This window comes from Pinus tabuliformis, chromosome 5_2 (genome assembly GCF_031772625.1).
Source record: "Pinus tabuliformis cultivar Carrire ecotype Pingquan chromosome 5_2, CPIR1, whole genome shotgun sequence".
Classification (NCBI taxonomy): Eukaryota; Viridiplantae; Streptophyta; class Pinopsida; order Pinales; family Pinaceae; genus Pinus; species Pinus tabuliformis.
In genome coordinates, this window is record NC_142306.1 from 686,601,923 (window position 1) to 686,622,588 (window position 20,666).

Here is a 20,666-nt window from a genome sequence, read left to right on the forward strand (position 1 = left end):
ATAATATTCCCATAATCCATTGTCAATTTCACTCATTCTCGCCCAGTGTAGGTCAAAGAGGGCCTAAGTGCACTGCAGTGCAGGCTTGAATGGGCCTACCTACTCTACAGCGTAGTTACCCTTGACCAAGGCTGCGCTAGTGTCCCAAGGAGGAATTTGAGCAGGGTTTCAAGCTAGGAAACTTTCATGGATGGAAGCATTCAATTTGATGACTATTTTAGGGCATGTAACAACTAAATTAGGGTTTAATGAGACCTATTTGTATTGATTTGAATGTCATGAGTGATGTGCCTAAATAGACCTGTAACACATACTAGAAGAGATTTTCATTTAGAGGGAGTAGTCTGATCATCAAGATTAAAGTATCAATGTTGAACATAATTCAATAGTGACTTTCAATGAAGTATGTAACAACTGAAGAGAAGTAAAAAGTGAAAGGTTATCTCAACAAGAGGGATAAAACTATGAAGGGACATCTTATCAAGTACACTTCTATTAAAATTTATTTTTATGATTTTTGTTGAATAACATACCAGATGGATGTGGAGACCATACTTCTCGATGAAAATGTACATATGGCCTACCTCGGTACCATGAGGTACATAAGAAGAAGATTAATAATTGAAGAAGACATTGAGATTCATATCTTTTATCAAAGTTGATCCTATATGATTTGTCTCTAACGTCTTGTCAATAAGACTCATCTGTCAAAGGGAGAAGTTGTGGCAGAAAGATTTGATTTTGTTATAGATTAAAAGGGAGTTGGCTATTGAATTTGATATGAACGATTTTTGTGTTTGATACACTACTATTTGGGACTATAAGTTTGAATGGCGGACTGTAAGTCTATGTTTACTCAGATGGTGAAAAATCTGAGAGATTTTGAGTCTAAATAGTTGATTGACACCTTGAGTATTAGGCTAAACATTTTCTTTGCAGTATGTATTGAGATATTTTCATGATAATATGTTTTGAGATGTATCTAAAATGATGAGATATAGTTGTTGGATTATATTGAGTTTGATTGGGCAGGAAATGTTGAAAGACAAGAAGAGTACAGCTGGAAGTTGCTTATGTTCTACTATCATTTCTTGAATGAGCAGGAAATCGAGGCATAGTATATTGAAACCTGATTGATCAAATCATATCGAGGTTAAGTAACACTACATTTCTGATGTAGTGCAAAAGGGAGAAGTGAGGCTCCATTATATTCCTACTAGTGAGAAAATAGTTGATATCTTGATGAAGCCCCTGTCTAGGGTGAAGTTTGTCTACTTCAAGGACAATTTGAGACTTGTTGATACCTCTCTTAGTGAGAGGGAGTGATGGTGATTTATTAGAGGGCTGTCATTCTTCCTAGGTCAAATATGTTGACTCAGATTAGGAAGAATGGTTCTTAAGGCATGTTCACTCATAAGAGTGAGTGCCTTTCAATATTTTGGTCTGGTCGCTTGGAAGAGTGGGTTCCTTTTAGTGTTTTGGACCGGAAACTCTATAAGAGTGGGTGCCTTTCAACACCAGGATCAGTTACTCATTGAGTGAGTTCATATAGCATCATGACCTGGAGTGAGGCCTGTGGAATATGGCTTGGAGTGAGGCCTTTGAAATATGGCCAAGATAGGGATTGTGGAATTGGTACATATATGTCCTATAGGTTTTGACCATGGTGATGGAAAACCATGTGGAGTGAGGCTGTGGATGTGGCCAACCCTATGAAGTTAGAATGTGGATGTTACCTAAGGTTTGACCATGGTGATGGAAAACTTGTACTAGTTTGTATACCATGAGGTTAAGGAGCCGACCAGATCATGGCGACTAGTTGATAATGATGTTGTACCATAGGCTAGGCGTGTCATTCTGGATGATGGTACCTAGTGTATATTGATGATGTACCATAGGTTAGGGGTGCTAACCTGGATGATGATACCTAGTGGATATTGATGATGTACCATAGGTTAGTTTTGATAACCTGCATAATGGTATTGAGTAGATGTTATGACTGTTATAGGTCAATAATGTTGACCTAGATTATTATGATGTTGGTGTTGTGAGTTGTGAAACATTATTCTTAGAGAAAATATTTCAACAGAGAACATTTGGATAGTCATTATGAATACCTCCCTAGCTAGAGGGAGTTTTTAATTTTTTAGTTATGGTTGATATTCATAATGTAGATTTTGTACTTGTAAAGATAAAATATAGACTATATTTGTGATGAAATAAAAATTATATTTAGCGTGTTCTTCATGCGTGTGATACAAGAGAAGTCATTTATTAATTTGTCAAAAGAATTTTTTTATAAGGCATGTTCTTCATGGCCATTTAAAAAGCGGGAAATTGAATTCTTAAATTTGGATTTTCGAACACCAACTCTAGTGCATATAAATAAACCATTTGATCTCCACTCCAAGGAAAATTCGGGTCATCATCATATAACATATTTTGTCTAGCCATACGAAGAAATATGAGGAGAAGATTGAAGCATATAAGGAGAAGACTGGTTCTCTATGGAAAGGGTTTTGATATCTATGATTATTCTATGTGGAAAGGGTTGAGCCTTCTATAGTAAATAATCTGTGAAAAAGGCCTGAAGTTTGTGGCATATTCTCTATGGAAAGAGGTTGATATTCTCTCTAACATAGTTCGAGTTTTCCTATGAAGAAAGGTTTGTGCTCTAACCTGGCATCAAGTCTGTGTTGAATTTAGTATGAATTTGTGTCTAGACTGAGTTCCTATGGAGTGAAGCTTGTCATCAAGTCCGAGTTGACTATGGAATGAATTTGTGACTCAGCCCAGGTGTTTTTGAGGTGTGATAGACCTTGAGCGAGTTACTCAAGGACGATTTTTGTGGACAAGTGAAGGAGGTTGGACTTGGTATCTTTGTGGTTGTCTTGTGGAAGAATATTGCTATTTAGTGTGACCATAAGAATTTACTTTGATTTATCTCTAGTTGAACTAAATATTTCTCGAAGAAGGAGATTGTTGGGTTTTTCCCCCAAGTGGGTTTTCCTGGGTTAAATCTTGTCTCTCTTATGCATTGTGATCTCTACTGCTTCATTGTCTCTTATGGTTGAATTTTTGAATGTGTAAACAATCATATACATCATTGGAAGTAATTACCAAGTTTCAAAAATAAGTTCTTGTATAATTTGCACTAAAAAAATCAACAATCAAGAAGAAAAAAGTTGATGTTTTTTTTACTCAAAATCAAAAACCAATTTCATAGCAATAAATCTAGTTAAGATCCTGGGATTAGAGACTCATGATAATCCTAGTCCATATCTATTAGGATGGTTTAACAAGGAGATAGAGATAAAGGTAACCAAGTAGTGCATAATCAATTTTGTTATTCATGCTAAATTTATTGATGAAGTAGAGTTGGATGTAGTCCCACTTTATGTATGTGGAGTTTTTTTTTAGAGTGCCTATATGTAAATGCAGGATGTGATATTCATGTGGAGTGCCAACTAGTACCACCTCGTCAATGACAAAAAATCCTTCATTGTCAACAGGCACAAGGGAAAGTCAAAGATCTCGCTAGTAAGTGCCAATTAGGATGAGAAATTGATCAATTCTAGCAATAAGTATGTTTTGTTGTTTTTAAGAGAAAATCAATTTGTAGAATAGTCAATGAGAACCAATTCATCCCTAGAGGGGTGTACTAAGGAATAGAAAAAAAACTAGAATATTTTTGATAAGCGTACATGGGTTTGTTCCAAGAGCCTATAGGGATACCACCGAGGATGGAAGTGGAGCATGAGGTCCAACTATTATTGGACTCTTTGTTGCCAAGCATTGGGTTGTACAAGAAATCAACTATATAAGCAAATGAGGTGACGAATCAGTTGTAGGAGTTGTTGGAGAAGTGTATATTTGACCAAGTACCTCACCATGTTGGCCACCCATTATAATTGTATCTAAGAAGGATGGGACTTGGAAAATGTGCATTGAATACAAGATGTTAAAAAAAAATGCACTTAAGAACAGGTACCCCCTACCCAAGAGAGATGATTTGTTGGATCAATTGTAGCAAGCCAAATACGTCACCAAGCTAGACTTAAAGTTAGGATATCACCAGGTTTGAGTAAGAGAATAAGATACTTGGAATATTTACTTCAAAATTAAACAAGGTTTGTATGAGTAGCTAGTTATGTAATTTGTGTATGCAATGCACCAAGTACGTTCCAGAGATTAATGAATGATATATTTCTCCCCTTTATATATTCAATTTTTATTGCTTATTTCGATGATATATTAGTTCACAGTTCTTCTTATGAAATTTCCACGATTGCAATTAACTGGATATTTATCTCCTGGGTTTGCAGTTTATTTGTCTTCTGTAAATTACTTTACGAAAAATAACGATAAATTCACAATCGCAATCTTCAAAAATAAAAATGTTGTGGAATATAAAAACTGGAACTCAGAAAATATGCACACACATATATAAAAATACGACACCATTGTTTTTTGATAAACATCCCTGCAAAAACCCTAAAGGGAAAACCAGTGCAGCAGATGAGGGTTTTATTATTATTCTGTAATTTGAGAGTACAATGATATGCTTTCATTTTTGGAAAATATGTATCAACATCTATTGGAAAAATATATTGGAGACACATTGTCTCCTTCTGCAACTCAATCTATCCCTCTCTCTTGACAACTCGCACTTCGTGACTATTCACACTGCCTAACTGGAGATGCATACAAATGCCTCCAGAAATTTGATCAACCACTGGAATCTCCTTCTAGTAATTCGTCCTACCTCCCTCTACCTTTGAAATCGAATTTATCTGCCTTTGGGACACTAATCCGGCAACTGAAAACTGAAACGTGTTTTCCTCCGACAACTCACAATGGGAAATCTGGCTACTTGCACTCGTTGATGCAGACTCCTTTTAGATGAATTTGGCTTCCTCTTCCTGTCTCCAAAAAAATAAAAAGTACTGAGCAAATATCCTCTTGACTCTTGTTCTCAAATCTCTATTGAAACCCTTGCATCTACTTCTTCCCTAGCTTCATTTGTGCCCTTACTAAATACTTGCAACTGGGTAGTCGAACTGCTCAACTCACAATTGATTCGATGTCTTTTCCAAACCCTTCGACCTACTCTTATAATATTTCATTGGAGTCTCAACGAACACGATCACATCTCAACCAATGGCTAAGATCATCTTGACCTTGTCAATAGAAGTCTTTAGAGCAAAACGAAACTCCCTTAATTAATTCACTTAAATTAACCAATTTTCCTAAGTTAGACTTAGGGAATTTTTAATTATTGGCTAATTAATGTAATTAAGGTGTCTCCAAGTCTTTCCTCACAAAATATTTTATGGGTTTTGGAGATATTGCATTCCTTGGCCTCTTAGACATCATAGAGATTAGAACACCTATATATTGTTACCCGAAATGTTGAGAAATCAATGCACGTAGGCATTAGGGTTTAATTCCCCTTTTCTTGATAATTACTTGTGATTTATGTTGGCTTATTTTACTTCTTAATTATGTTGTCTTTCATCAAGAAATTACCAAATTAAATGTATATGAATATCACAAGCACAAGAGACACAAGATGTAGGCACTCAGCCAAGGCAAACCCCCTATCTAAGGGAAAACCCAATCCAACTCTTGCACTAGTAGATTCAAATCAAGATAGGACAATCCAAGACCCTTTAGGCCTAGACAAATACCTCCTCCAATAATCAAGTCAACCCTTCCTTATAGTATATGATCTATGCTAAAGCTTCCAAGTTCAGCTCTTCAAATGCAATGTCAATCTGGAAGTTTGACCCCTAGCTTTAGGATTTCGGATCTGCAACTAATTTAGAAATTTTAGCCCTAGATTCAGTCCAAAAACTTTGCACGTGTGAGATAGAGATGCCTAAAAACTTGATTTTTGTCTTTCTCAACTTCTTCCTTCCTTCTCCTCAACTTCGCTCTTCTTTTTTTCTTCTTTTTCTTATATATTGAACTTGTTTAGTGTGTGCTTCAAATTATTCGAGCTGCCTCTCTATATATACTCCTTATGCTGGGTCGAATAGTTCTAATCTAGTCTGAATTCATGAGGAGAAGGCCGTCTTGGTGTGGAGGTGATAAATAATACTTTTGACTCAAAAATAATCCTCCTTACAGGATAAAAAAGCCCAAGAAGGGTCTAATAAATGTGACAATGACTCTTTTGACTCTTAACAAAAACTATAAGCCTTCAATGGAGGCTATGACCTAGAAAATAAATTAAAGAGCATGAAACCCATGCTTCAATAATATTTTTCTTTTACAATAATTTTTTCTTTTGAAAAATCCAATTATGAAGACCGGAACTAGATACATTCTTCAACACTCCCTCTTAACTAAGGAGGTATTCATAATTACATATATACAAAGGTACATGGAAGATCTCAAAATGATATACTCTATGAAGGGTCATAACCCACAGAGTGACACTGATTACATACCTAACCAAGGTATCTAACCGGGTGGGACTAATGTGTGTTCCAAGCTTTAGCCTCTCTAGATACCATCAGGCTTTAGATCTAACACCAACTGAGAGATCTAGGTGTGCATCAAAGGTCGTAGCTCCATGACCAATGCCACCCTCCCTACTTCGGGAACTAGACATCATAACAGGTCAGACAAATGTCCTCCCAAGCATTGTGTTGCCACAAGATGCTTCATATCTCCTTATCTACTAAATATGTAATATCAATCAATCTAAGCATGCTTCTGAAATATTCAAAATTTTTACTTGGAAGATATGTTTTCAACATGTCAGTTATCTTCTCATCTGTCGAAATATATTATAGCTTCACAACCCCATTCTATACCAAAATTCTAATGTAGCGATACTTGTTATTGATATGCTTCGTCCTGGAATGAAATAAGGGGTCTTCGAGCATCTTGATGCTACTTTTATTATAACAATTTATCATTGTAGGATCTAGTGGCTTTCCAAACAAATCTAACAAGTGTTTTCTTAACCAAACTTCTTCTTTTCCTACTTCACATGAAGCAACATGTTCAGCTTTAGCACTACTTAAAGAAACAGGATCTTGTTTTCTACTCATCCATGAAATCATTGCATATCCAAAACTAAAACAACCACTGATAGTGCTTCTTCCATCTGTCTCACTACCACCCCAATTGGAATTGGTAAAACTTGTTAATTTAACTTCCTTTCCATCCTACTTCAAGCAGTGATGAATTGTTCCATGTACATATCTCAAGATATTATTGGCATCTATCCAATGGTCATGACGAGGCTCCAAATGATATTGACTAACAATGTTTGCAACAAATCATATGCCAGGTCTGGTATCACCAAGTACATCAAAGAGCCCATTAGCTTACGATAGCTTGTAGGATCCACGAGATGATTCAAATCTTCTCAACTTCTTTAGATTTGTGATCATGGGAATGGTCATAGGCTTGGAATCCATCATACCAAACTTTTGTAACATCTTGATTATGTACTTTCCTTGACCAATATATATTTCACCGGGTTTCTGCCAAACTTCCAAGCCCAAATAATAGTGCATGGGTCCCAGATATTTCATTTCGAATTCATCTTCCAACAACTTCTTACATTCTAGAATTATGAGATCCACACCTGTAATAAATCAATCATCCACATATAGAAGTATAATGACTAGTTCATTCTTCACTATCTTGATGTAGGTTTGCATCAGCATAACTTTTGACAAATCCAATTTGTAAAATATAGGCATCCATTCTTGTGTACCAAGCCATAGGATCTTGCTTCAAGACATATAGATATTTCTTTAGTTTGCATATTTGAGTATCCCTATTATTTATCTCAAAGCCTTCTGATTGTTCAATATATACTTATCCATCAATGTTTCCATTTATAAAGGTTGTTTTAACATCCATTTGATTTATATTCCATCCCATAGTTGTAGCTAGTGAAACCAAATATCTAATAGTAGTATACCTTGCAGTGGGAGGAAAGGTTTCGTCATAATCTATTCCTTCCTTTTGAGAGAAACCCCTTGCAAAAAATATTTCTTTGTATTTTTCTATGCTTCCATAAATGGTATGTTTTATTTTGTAAATCCATTTGGAACTGATAATGGATTTGTCACTAGGTCTCGGAACAATTTCCCAAACTCCATTCTTCATAATAGATTGATATTCTTATGGCATAGCCTTCTTCCATTCTTATTGATGAGCATCTTCTTAAAAGGTAGTTGGTTCTGCTTTGATTAAATTCATCATATATGTTTCATATCCTAAGTATCTTTTTGGCCTTTTTCTTTCTCTGAAATTTCCTTTTGTTGCTCCATTTCCTTCGGCATCTTCAAGTGTAGGCTTTAACCAATTTGGCCTCTTCTCGTTTTGGGAATAATTGTAGGTTGAATAGGTTCACTTGGTCCTTCTTCCTCTAGGTTTGTAAGTGACGTGTTATGTTGGTCTTCTTCTCCAAATAGTGGCACATATTCTTCATCGGAATCAATTGGTATATCTTTGTATTTCTTATAGGTATGATTTTCATCAAATATAACATCTCTACTAACTTCAATTTGGTTGTCTTCTTTGATGTAGATTATATAAGCCTTTGATGAAAGGTTATAGCAAATCAAGATACATTTTATACTTGTATAGTCTAACTTCTTTCGCTTGTCTTTTGGAACATGAATGTATGTAGGACATCCAAATAATTGGAGATGGTCTACACATGGCTTCTTCCTTGAAAATGCTTCTTTCGGTGTCATATTGTCAAGGATTCAATGAGAACTTATACTTTGTATGTATATTGTTGTCATGGTTTCTTCTCCCCATATAAATTTTGGTAGGTCTTGATCAAATATCATATTCCTTATGCATTCTTCAATGGTTCTATTCTTCCCTTCTTCTAATCCATTATGTTCAAGGTTGTAGGGAACAATGAGCTCCCTCTTAATGCATGCTTCTTTACAATATTTTGTAAGTTCTTTTGAAGTGTATTCACCTCCATTTCCAGATCTCGGAGTCTTTATATTTCTTTTTGTTAGGGTCTCAACTTTGGATCTAAACTCCTTGAAATGATCAAATACTTCATCCTTTGTCTTGATAATAGAGAGCCATGTTTTTCTATAGTGATTATCAATGAAGGTCACATAATATTGATGGCCTCCAAGATATTTATTAGACATGGGCCCACATACATTAGAATGATTGAGATCTAGTATCTCCTTAGATCTTGTATCACTACTTGTAAAAGGTTTCTTAGTATTATTTCCCAAGGTACATCCCTTACATTCTCCTTCATGGTCCTTCTTGATGTTGGGGATGCCCTTCACCATTTGACTTAGAGAGGGTATTATCCTGTAGTGAATGTGTACATATATTCTATGCCAAAGTTTGATGGGAATAATTTCCATATGAACAAGGGCTTGAGGAGATGGAGTTATAAATATATATAATATTTCTTCCCGAATCCAAATAACCCTTGCGTTTTCAAAACTAGAATCTTTTCCCCAAACCAAAAATTTACCATCTACAAAAGCAACTATATCTCCTTTGTCTTCTAAACAAGAAATGGAAAATAAAATCTTTTTCAAACATGGGACATAGAGTATGTTTTTGAGGGGTATATTTTCTCGACTTTCTAGCCTTAATTATGTAGATCCAAGGCCCTTGACTGCATAGTTGTTATTGTCTCCAAGCTCCACTGTATGTGATGATGATCCTTTTGATAGAGTTTGAAGATTTCCACTTTCTCTTGCCATGTATCTTGAGGCTCCACTATCAATAATCCATGCGTTGTCATCATCAAGTGTACCTATAAGTGCATCCAAGAGTCCTTCACTCTTGACTCTACTATATAGATTGTAGATTATCCTTCAACCCAAGCTCCCTACAATTTTCATGAGATTGGGTCCCATCTTCAATAACTTGCCATTGAGAGACTAATATTTTATTCCAAGATTTCTTTTCCTTCCTTCAATTGACAGCCAAAAAAGTGATCTTCAACTAGTCCTTCTTTCACCTTAGCTCTAATACCATGTTGAGAAATCAATGCATGTAGGTATTAGGGTTTGATTCCTCTTTTATTGATAATTACCTGTTATTTATGTTGGCTTATTTTACTTTTTATTATCTTGTATTTCATCAATCAATTACCAAATTAAATGTATATGAATATCACAAGAACAATAGACATAAGATGTAGGCACTTAGCTAGGGGAAAACCCCTATCTAAGGGAAAACCTAGTCCAACTCTTCCACTAGTAGATTCAAATCAAGATGAGACAATCCAAGACCCTTTAGACCTAGAAAAATACCTCCTCCAATATCCAATTCATCCCTTCCTTCTAGTAGATGATATCATCCAAAGTTTCCAAGTGTCATCTCTTCAAATGTAGCTTCAATCCATAAATTTGGCCCCTAGCTTCAAAATTTCGGACGTGCAACTAATTCATAAATTTCAGCCTCAACTTCAGTCCAGAAAATTTTCACGTGTGAGAGAGACATGTCCAAATACTTTATTTTTGTCTTTCCCAACTTCTTCCTTCTCCTCAACATTGCTCTTATTTTCTGCCTATCTTTCTTCTAGATCAAACTTGTTGAGTGTGTGCTTCAAATGAGTCGAGCTGCCTCCCTATATATACTCCTTTTGTTGGGTCAAATAGCCCTAATCCAAGTCAACTTCATAAGGGCATAGCCGACTTGGTGTGGAGCTGACAAATGACACTTTTGAGTCCAAAATAATTCTTTTTACATGATTCAAAAGCCCAAGAAGGGTCTAATAAATGTGGCAATGACTCTTTTGAATGTTGAAAAAACCTAGAAGTCTTTAGTGGAGGCTATGACCTAGAAAATAAATGAAAGAGCATGAAACCCATGCTTCAATAATGTTTTTCTTTTGACAAATACAATTATGAAGACTGACACTAGTTACATTCTTCAACACCAAAAACTAACACTCCCTCTTATAGAGGAATGTGTTCTCCACTGTACTCGGCTGCTCTCTGAAGTAGACAAAATTTTCTCTCCCCAAGGCCTTCATGAGTATATCAGCCACCTGTTGGTCTATGGGAACATGTTGCAGTCGAATTGGTCCATGCTGCACACAATATTTGATGAAGTGGTATCGTATGTTGATATTCTTCAACCTATCATGAAACACTATATTCTCATATAGCTTAATGCAACTCTGATTATTACAATAGATATTTGTTGCCTCCATCCTCTGGCCAAATTAACTCACTAGTAGCTTCCAAATCCAAATAGCTTCACATGCGACCAAGCTAGATGTCTTTTATTCTGCCTCTGCAAAACTCAGTGCCATAGACTTATGCTTCTAGCCACACAAAGATACAACCCCTGATCCAACGTTGAAGTAGCACCTAGATGTGCTTTTCTTGTCCACTAAACTATCTACCTATTTTACATTTGTATAACCACATATCCCGACACCATCACCTCGAGTATACCTCAATCCATACTTAAATGTGCCACACAAGGACCTCAATATATTTCTCACAGTTTTCCAGTGCACTCTCTTAGGCCCCACCATAAATTGATTGAGAGTATTGACTGCGAAACAGATGTCTATACTAGTGTTGACCAGATACATGAGTGAATAGATGAGTTGTATATAAAAGGTCAGGTACACATCCTTGTCCTTTGATGCATCTATCTTCCTCCAGTTATTAATCATAGGTGTGGATAGGTCTTCAATCCTACATCTTGAACCTCTTCATGATTTCTATAATATATCTCCATTGACCACGGATGATCCCCCCATCCCTCTTTCATACCTACAGGCCTAGGAAGTAATGCATTAGTCCCAAATCCTTCATCTCAAATTTTGTTGTCAGGTTCCTCTTGCAGTCCTCTATCAGCCTTGATGAACCTATCAAGAAGAGGTCATCCACATTCAACACTAGGATGAGTGGCTCACCCTCTACCATCAAATAGTAAAGGTTGGAATCTGCATCACTCTTTACAAATCCCATATGCTTAAAGTAGCTATCAATCTGACAAGACCATGCCCTGGGAGTCTATTTGAGCTCGTATAGCACTCTCGTCAGCCTGCACACATGTGTTCCCCTGTCATGCATCTTGAATCCCTCTAGTTGTTCGATGTATACCTCCTCCTATATCACCTCATTCAAGAAATTTGTCTTGACAAACATCTGGTGAATTTTCCATTCTATATTTTTTGTTAGAGATATCACTGACCAGATGGAAGTATATATGGAAACTAGGGCGAAGGTATCCTCATAGTCTATACCTTCCTTCTATGCATACCCCTTTGCCATGAAACTAGACTTGTACTTATCTACACTTCCATCTACATTGTACTTGATCTTATAGATCGACCTAGAGCCCACAATTGACCTATCCACAATGTTGATAAACCTAGGGGCAGTTATATTAGATGATTTCTCTTACTTTGATAATTTCTTATGATGTATTTTTACTTAACTTGATTAGTTTATTCTTTCACTTGATTATAATTAGTATTATTATCATCAAACAACTATAAACAATAAATAACAATGAGACAAGAGGACACAAGATATAGTTATCAGCCAAGGCCAAAACCTCTCCTCTTGAGAGGAAAACCCATAATAAATCCTCTTCTTATATAACTTCAAATTAAGAATTCCAAGACCTATGACCCTTGACCAAGGACCCTCCAATACCAAGTCAAACTTCTCCTCGAAGTACTTCCTTCTCACAAAGTCAACCCAAGTCAAAATTTCCCTTATAGCAGCATCCACTTCTCTTTTAACCAAGATTTTGGACCTGCAACTTTGACTGTAATTTCAGTATGCAATTTATGGCCTCCTGTAATGACTGCTATTACACACGTGTAGGAGGTTTAGGGCACAATTCAGAGGATTTTCTCCTTTGCTTTTCTTGGATGCTTTTTCTCATGAATTTGTCTTACAAGAATGATCTTTTGATGCTAGATTTAAGCTTCTTTTAAGGTATACAATTTTCACTTTGGAAACCCTAGCTGCAGTCCACATGTGTGAGAGATATTAGCCATAAAACAATCTTTTTAGCTTCTATTTTTCTCCTCGTTGGATTCTCCTCTTCTTCACTCCTTCTAGGTCTTTTTCTTCCTTTTAGATTGAACTTCTTGTGAGTTGGATTGATTCCTTTAAATGAGGCTGAGTGCTTCTATTTATAGTCTTCTTTGAGTGCCCTAATAGGTTGGCTTGTTCCTCTTGTTAGGCCAACTTGTCATCTTATGAAGGCCTACTTGATTTAGTACTATGACGAGGTCTTGGAGGGTCTTTAACACATTTAATGACTTATAATAATTTTCTTGACATGTTACAATATGCCCACAAGGGTCTTCCATACATGACAATGACTTAATTGACTTCATGACTCTATGAAAAAACTAGAAGCACTCAATGCGTGTTTGACCTATTTTTGTAGTGTTTTTGGAGCACAAGAGTACCAAAGAAAACCCCCTTAGCAGTGGATTGTTACCTGCAAAGGATCACAGTTAAAATTGGTGTTGTTAATGGACATACTTAAATAAACACAACATTGTAAATAGTGGAAACAATGCATACATAAACATAAACTTAAACAAAGAGGTGCATGAAAAGAACAATGCTAAAATGGAGTAAACATATCAACAATATATGGAAAAATATCCCTTTATTTATTGCTGGTTGTAGAGGTTGAATACAATTAGAATCTCAGACACTTGAAGAGAATTCTTTGAGCTAGGGAGCTCAAAAATCCTCAGCAATGGGGTTTCTTTTCCTCAATCTCTTTGCAAGTTTATCCTCTCTCTCAAAGAAGTGTGAAGACTCTCCAAAGGGTGGATTACTCTTCACTCACTAAGATGTCGGGTTGCTTAGAAGTAATTTGGCCAACATGATAGTGCTATTCACTTCCTTGCTTTCAACAATGTAATGTTGGTTTGCTCAAACAACAATTTGGCCAGCATAACAATGTCTCTTATTTTGGTTCTCCCATGGCCTGTTTATATAGAGCTTTTTGAATACATCTTCCCTCTCTTGGTACACGTATGATAAAGACACATGAGTAGGACAAGAGGATTCCATTGAGGGTTGCACTTCTCCAAGGCGACTTGAATTCAGTTTTACTAGGCCGATCTCGTATCAAAAAATCAGCTCCAAGTGTGTAGAGTGGTCCCGGACTACTGAGTCATTTTTTCTGCAACCACGTGGCTTTTTGAGGATATGCCGCGTGCACACATTTCAAAGAAATATATGCGCGGACTTAATTGATTTCCTTTATAAAATTTGGATCTGATGAGAACTTTTTATTTTTGAATCTTCATAATGTATTTCGCTGGAAAAATGTCCACCAATGCATTCTGCTGGACACTTTTAATGTCTTCTGGATTGTACTAGCAGGTGTACGATTTTTTAGTGTTAACAGTTTCCCCCTGATGTATGAGGTTAGGAGAAAATGTATAACCAAAATACATCATGTTTCCATTTCCTTTGGAGAATCTGATTTAAATTTTCGAGAGAGAGGGCAGCTTGTTGCGAAAATGAGTAGAGAAAAACCCCTTGACTGAGTATGAATGATAGCCATGCTCTAGTGAAAAAACTACAATAATGGTGTGTCTATACAAAGTGGACATTTCCCATTCTCATTATTATGGCTAACCAGAACTTGATTACAATCGGACAAAAATTGATTTTTTTCCAGTCAATGTGATGGTTGTTAGTGTGCTGATAGCTGACGATGAAAAATTGTCAACGCCCTCAGGGGCGCTTTTTGGTCAAATATGTGAAATATTTTTTTCCTATGCATATCTTGGTGAAGCACTTTGTTAATGGGTGTTGTGGTATACATAGGTATTTGGCGACAGGTACCTCCCCCACATCATAATATAAGCATTGTTGAATGAGGTGCTTAGTGATGCCGGGATCTTCGACTAAGTGAATGAATTGCAACAATAACTAAGTACAGCACCACCTTGACATGAATGATTGAATTTGTTCTCTTCATTTCTTGAGTACAAAGTGACTTTTAAGCATCCTTTGATATGCATTTTGACCGTGAATGCACACACATGAATGAATGATTGAGTTGATGTCGAATTTCAAGGGTACCAATGACATCACTAGGAAATAATGGTTCCCAATGTGCCACCCAAGGATATCCCTATTAAGGGAGAGAGTATCCAAGGTACTACCTCTTTCGTGGAATATATTTGTTGAAGTCGATAGGAAAGGGGAGTCATTTGCCTGACATGGTGAGTCGGGAAATCAATGTGAGATATGAATAGATTGTAATAACTTGGGTTAGATAGTCATGATAGTGAAGGCTATCAATATTTCGAGAATACAGATAGCTATTATGAGGTCAGAAGTTGATATGCAAATGACGACGTAAAAAACATTCTTTCTGATGATCCTGGAGTCGGTATGATTTCCAAGATGGGTGTAAGTGATTTTTAACGGAGGTGAAAAATGGGGTGATATGTTGATGAGTTGTGACCAAAGGTGATAGAGATTGCAAGCAGGTGAGGGCCGTGAATTGTAAAAATCAAATGTGGATGGGAGATTTTTTTTTTTTAAATCTTTGTACACTTTCCAAAAGAATAGGGGTTGGTTTGGATGTACAACCACGGAGACGGGTGCCCCACGATGATAGTAACCTGTGTGAAGGTGTAATGTATCTATTGAAGGTGGGGGACCCATTGGTTGGTCTTTGTGTCAAGTGGGTGGGTGAAGTGGTACAAATGTGCTATGTGATGTGGATGAACAATAGGCCAAATGTAGGACGCGAAGGTGCATCCGTTAGTATTGTGAGAGGGCCCAGGAAACAGGGTGAATGTGTAATGAATGCAACATAATGAGGCTAAGATTTCATATATGCATGTGAGATGGTTCCCAAGCTGGAGTGAGTGGTCATAGCTCCTTTTTGTGAAGAAGGATCTACAATGATGAAGGGAGCCATGGGGGTTTAGGGTTTCTATCGACTGGCATGAATTCTTATCATGTACAAGTGTGAGATGGTGATAAACATGGCCGAGATGTTAGACCTTATGGTGCATTTAAGAGAAATGATGTAATGATATGCAAAGATTTTTATGGGGAAGCCTATCATGCTGAGTGGAGAATGATACTTGCTCTCTTTTCACTTGTCGAGGTGTTGGTTGAAGCTAACCATGTGTGATGTTCGTGCAATGGATACAACCAAAACCCAGAGTGAAATAATCATTCAAGACATACATATGCAATGAATGTTATGGACTTAGAGAGCTGGAAAAGTACCTGACATGTGCGATAGGCCAAAAAAATTCTTCTTCTTTCTTTGCATTTACCGGAACGGAGGGTTTCATGATGAAGATGTTGTGGGACTAATCTTCGTGTCTCTTTCGGTTTTGTCAACAGAGATCCTAGGCTTATATAATATAGCCCAAGAGATGGAAAAAAAGGTGAGAGATAGGGCCATGGGGCCCAAATATCAATCATTTTCATTACTGAGCTATGGAGGTCAATGAGCTTTCCTAGAGCGTTTCATGCCGTTGTGGTCAGTGTGTGCACCCAGAATTTGCGCAGATAGAGACAAGTAAGAGCTTGAGCCCTAACCTCTATTATTTTGTGTTTTTTGGGTTAGGTAGGTCATATAGGGGTCCCTTATATGGCCTCTTTAAGGTCAACCTAGGTGACCGTGAGGGAAACTCTTCTTGAGCCACACAGTCTTCGTGCAAAATTGGAGTGTGAAGACTCTGCATGAAAGAAATACTCAGACGTGCATTGCGTGCATCTGAGTTTTGGGTTTTGGGACAAACCATTTCGGGGCTCGTCATGTATTTCCCAAAAAAAAATGCGTCGTACGCATGCTTGTATGAGATACAGATGCATGCATTGTGCGTTGTTTTGGATAACAAACACGCGTAGTGTGCATCTGTTTAGGAGACAGGCACGCGGCCGGGGGGGGGAATGGTTTTTTGCCCCCATTTTGATTTTTTGAGGACCTAAGGGGTTCTATTTTCTGATTTGTGGCATCATGGGTGGCAGGATGATCTGGAGAGAGCGAGATTGGGTACTTCTTCGAAATGTTGTGTCGAAGGATTCTGGAGCGAGGCATCAGATAGTGCAGTGGGGGTTGTTGAAGTTTCTTCAGAACCCATTGATGAGGTCACACGATAGGTTCCTACGATATCTGTTTAGTTGTCGGGATGTGGATCGCCATGTTATGATTATCTGCCATAAAAACCTCTTGATATTGGTGCAGACCGATATATATTTCATTACCGGGTTGATGCTGCAAGGGGAGGTGCTTCCTTATCCACTTCCAGAAGGGGATGTTGGCATGAGGGTTTGGGTTGATGGGAACTACGGTGCTAACCCTATTTCGAATGGCTACGTGAGGATTGCAATGGTGGAGGATCTAGGAGAGTGAGTAGTGTTGGTTATGATTTTCAGACTAGTGGGATTGGCGTCCCCCAATTGGTGCTCAGGGCCGCATATATCAATTTTGCAGCGGCTAAAGACAGGGGCATTCTTTAACTGGGCACGAATGTTGCATCAGGGGATGATGTCTCAGCTTACCCAGGTTAATCGTTTGACGTTTAAGAGTTTTTTCTACGCGAGTGTTCTTTGCAGCATACTCTATGAGCGAGTGGTTATGCTCCACCCTGTTCATGCAGTATTAGCGGGGCCTCATCGGGAAGCTTGTATGCATCATTGGGGACAGGCGATGCCGCGAGAGGGCAGAGGAGAGGTGGGTTGTTACTAGGATGACGTGGTTCAGCATTGTTTTGAGTCCAACCCCCAGTTGATTTTGGACTACCCGTACCATGGAGTTGACTTCCGAGGGGATCTAAAGATGGAGATTCCTCTAGGTGCTTCCTGGGGACCATCAGGTATATGCTTGTTATTTCTGCATTTATATACATATGTGTTTTTTCATGTATTTATGGTTTACGATAATATTGACACTATGCTTTTTTTACTTGTAGATGCAGGGCCACAGGGACGTCCACTGGCATTTCTGGTTGGCCATGATCCGATACACATGGGTGTTGCGGGGGACACGCCTATTCCTTAGAGACCCTGGGTACCAAGGCCACCACCTACTCCTCGGGATGGCTTAGATCTATTGGTGTAGTGGCCTCGGCTGGAGATTGGTGGGCCCTCCAGAGATGGGGCTATGGATACAGAGAGATTGGTCGCACGAGCTAAGGAGGCTGAGGCACAACAAGATGTTGCTGAGGCAGAGTTATAATGGAACCATGACCCCTAGAGATGAGCGGATACCTTGATTGGAGGTGTGTCCTTTGAGGGATGGGATCACCTTCTAGAGGTCGTGGTTGAGATGATGATGTCCCAGGAGCGGGAGCATCGACTAACTTTGTGTCGTATTGCTATGGCAACAGCTACATCAGGTCCCATCTTGGCTCCTGATGCACAGATTGGACCACTAGGGCCCTAGGGAGACTGGCTATGTATTTTTGTTTTTTGATCGAGATGATATATGTACTAGGGAAAGCACCTATTTATGAGGATGTTCCCCTATACTTTTGGTGACTTATTCTTCCTGGTCATGGGTCTGTGATTTTTTGTACTTATATATATTTTTTGATGTATATACAAGGTTATTTTTTTGCGGCTCTCATGATGTGATACATGCGTCCATACTGCTTGGTGTATTTCTGCATTTATGTTTCGAGATGTATCTTGTGCTAATGTTTTTATAAATCTTGACAGTTATATATATGTGATGCATGTTAGTCTAGGATTTGATTAGCGATGTGATCAACTATATGATTTTGATATCTGGTTATATGTGTAAATGTGATTTGATCAAAATGTCTAGCTAACCTTTGTGCATGCAGATATTTTTGAAAAAGACATGGATCACGGACTTGGAACATCCTATTTAACTGGGATACTACGAGTTGGGAATCAAGGAATACATGCAGGTGACAGATACCTAGGTGGTGGGCATCGGCCAAGAGGCCTATTACGACATCATATTCTTCTTGATTGTTGGTGGTTGGCCTGATATAAATTACATTGAAGATACAAGGTGTCTGGTCAGGAGAGTATATGGCCCATGCTGCAACAACAAGATACTGCGACCATCGAGATGCACTGTCAGCCAACCCATGGTGATAAGCCGACGGAAGAGCCATCTGTTGGCATGAGATGAGAGAGAGATTCTTAGAATACATCCATGATGAGGTGATCACCATAAACAATAAGTCATTTTACATACATGCTTACTCTAACATTTTATGGATGAATTTTTTTGAGGTAGAGACCATTGGCGGGATTTTTTAGGCAAGTCCCGTCAGGCTCTAATAGTATGTATGCCCCCTTGCAAAGGCAATGCTTGATGTTGTATGGGTCCTTCCAAAGGGTTTCAAATTCCAGTTGTGCTATGGGTAGGGTTTCTCTAAATTGGTTTGGAGCTAACTAAATATATTGTATGAGAGACAGTGCTATTCATGGTGTGGGATGTTGATGCCTCGTTGTTGCGTGATAGAATATCTTGTGGAGGTATCCATATCTGGTGCAAAGTCTTGTTATGGCATGGCCTATTTGTGTGGATTGGTTTTAGTGTTGTTCTTGTTGCACATAACCGTGTAAGATACTGACAATTACTTGGGTGGTGGAATTGAGAGCATATGCGACAATAACACCACGTAATTTTTTCTTGGTTTGAGAGGTTCTTATAGGGGATGTGGGCCACTAAGCGGAAGATGTTATTAAACCTACTTGGTTTGCAACATTTATTGATCAAATGGTTAGGTTTCTCACATAATGTGCATGTGATGGGAAAATTTATTTCCCAGTGGTTTTTGATTACTTTTGGCCTGGTCTAGAATGGTGATGGTGATGGGAGGTGAAATGGTAGCGGCCTAGCTATATTTTCTCCTCAAACACACATAGGACATATAGGGGTCCTTATTCGTTGGGTGGGGTGATGGGTTCTGTGGATTTCGTATCTGAGTCTAGAAGATATGGATCTTCCTTTATGAAGTTACGTATGAAATTCCATGTTTTGCGAAATTGGGGAAGGTGAGGGCACATCCTTTCGTGATGGTTCTCCTCACATATACTGCATATATGGTATTGATGCCTAGTTTTTCTTCTTTGGTCCTCCTAGGTGGTGGGGTGGACTTGGTAACGTGTCCATAATTTTTTGTAGCAGTTTGTCGGATGGGTAGGGTCATCACGTATAACACATGGTAAAGTACAGGGGTGGAAATACTGCTTATTTTGCCTTCGTGTTCTATAGGTAGGTGCAGAGTTTGATGATGCCTCTTCCTGTATGTAGAAGATGTTTTGACATTTATCATCCTGTGGAGGTGGGGATTTCACTATTGGCTCATTGTTGTTGGCTTGGATGAGAGCTTTGAGTTTCTCTTGGAGTTCAGGGATATTTGGACAATAATGAGTGTAGTGTCCATATTTATCGCATATGATGCACACATGGTTGGTGTGTACTTCCTTTTTATGCAAAGGTATGAATTTCACTCCTTTTGGTGGAGCTGGGGTTACCGATGTTTTAGAGGCATTCATGATTGTTTTTAACTCGTCTATTTCTGGGCATATATGAGTTGGGCACCTGAATTCCTCACATAACACGCAGGGTTGCATGGGCTTGGAGGAGTTAGAAGTTTCTCCTTTTTTACCAATTTGTTTCACTTTTTTAGTGGCTCCAGTTGTGGTAGGCGCATGACGGTTTTGAGTAGG

At 38.1% G+C, this 20,666-nt stretch overlaps 1 pseudogene; it reads left to right on the plus strand.

Moving 5' to 3' along the window:
- The window catches only part of LOC149160971 (uncharacterized), a 106,345-nt pseudogene that overhangs the window by 65,709 nt on the left and 19,970 nt on the right, over nt 1-20,666 (plus strand).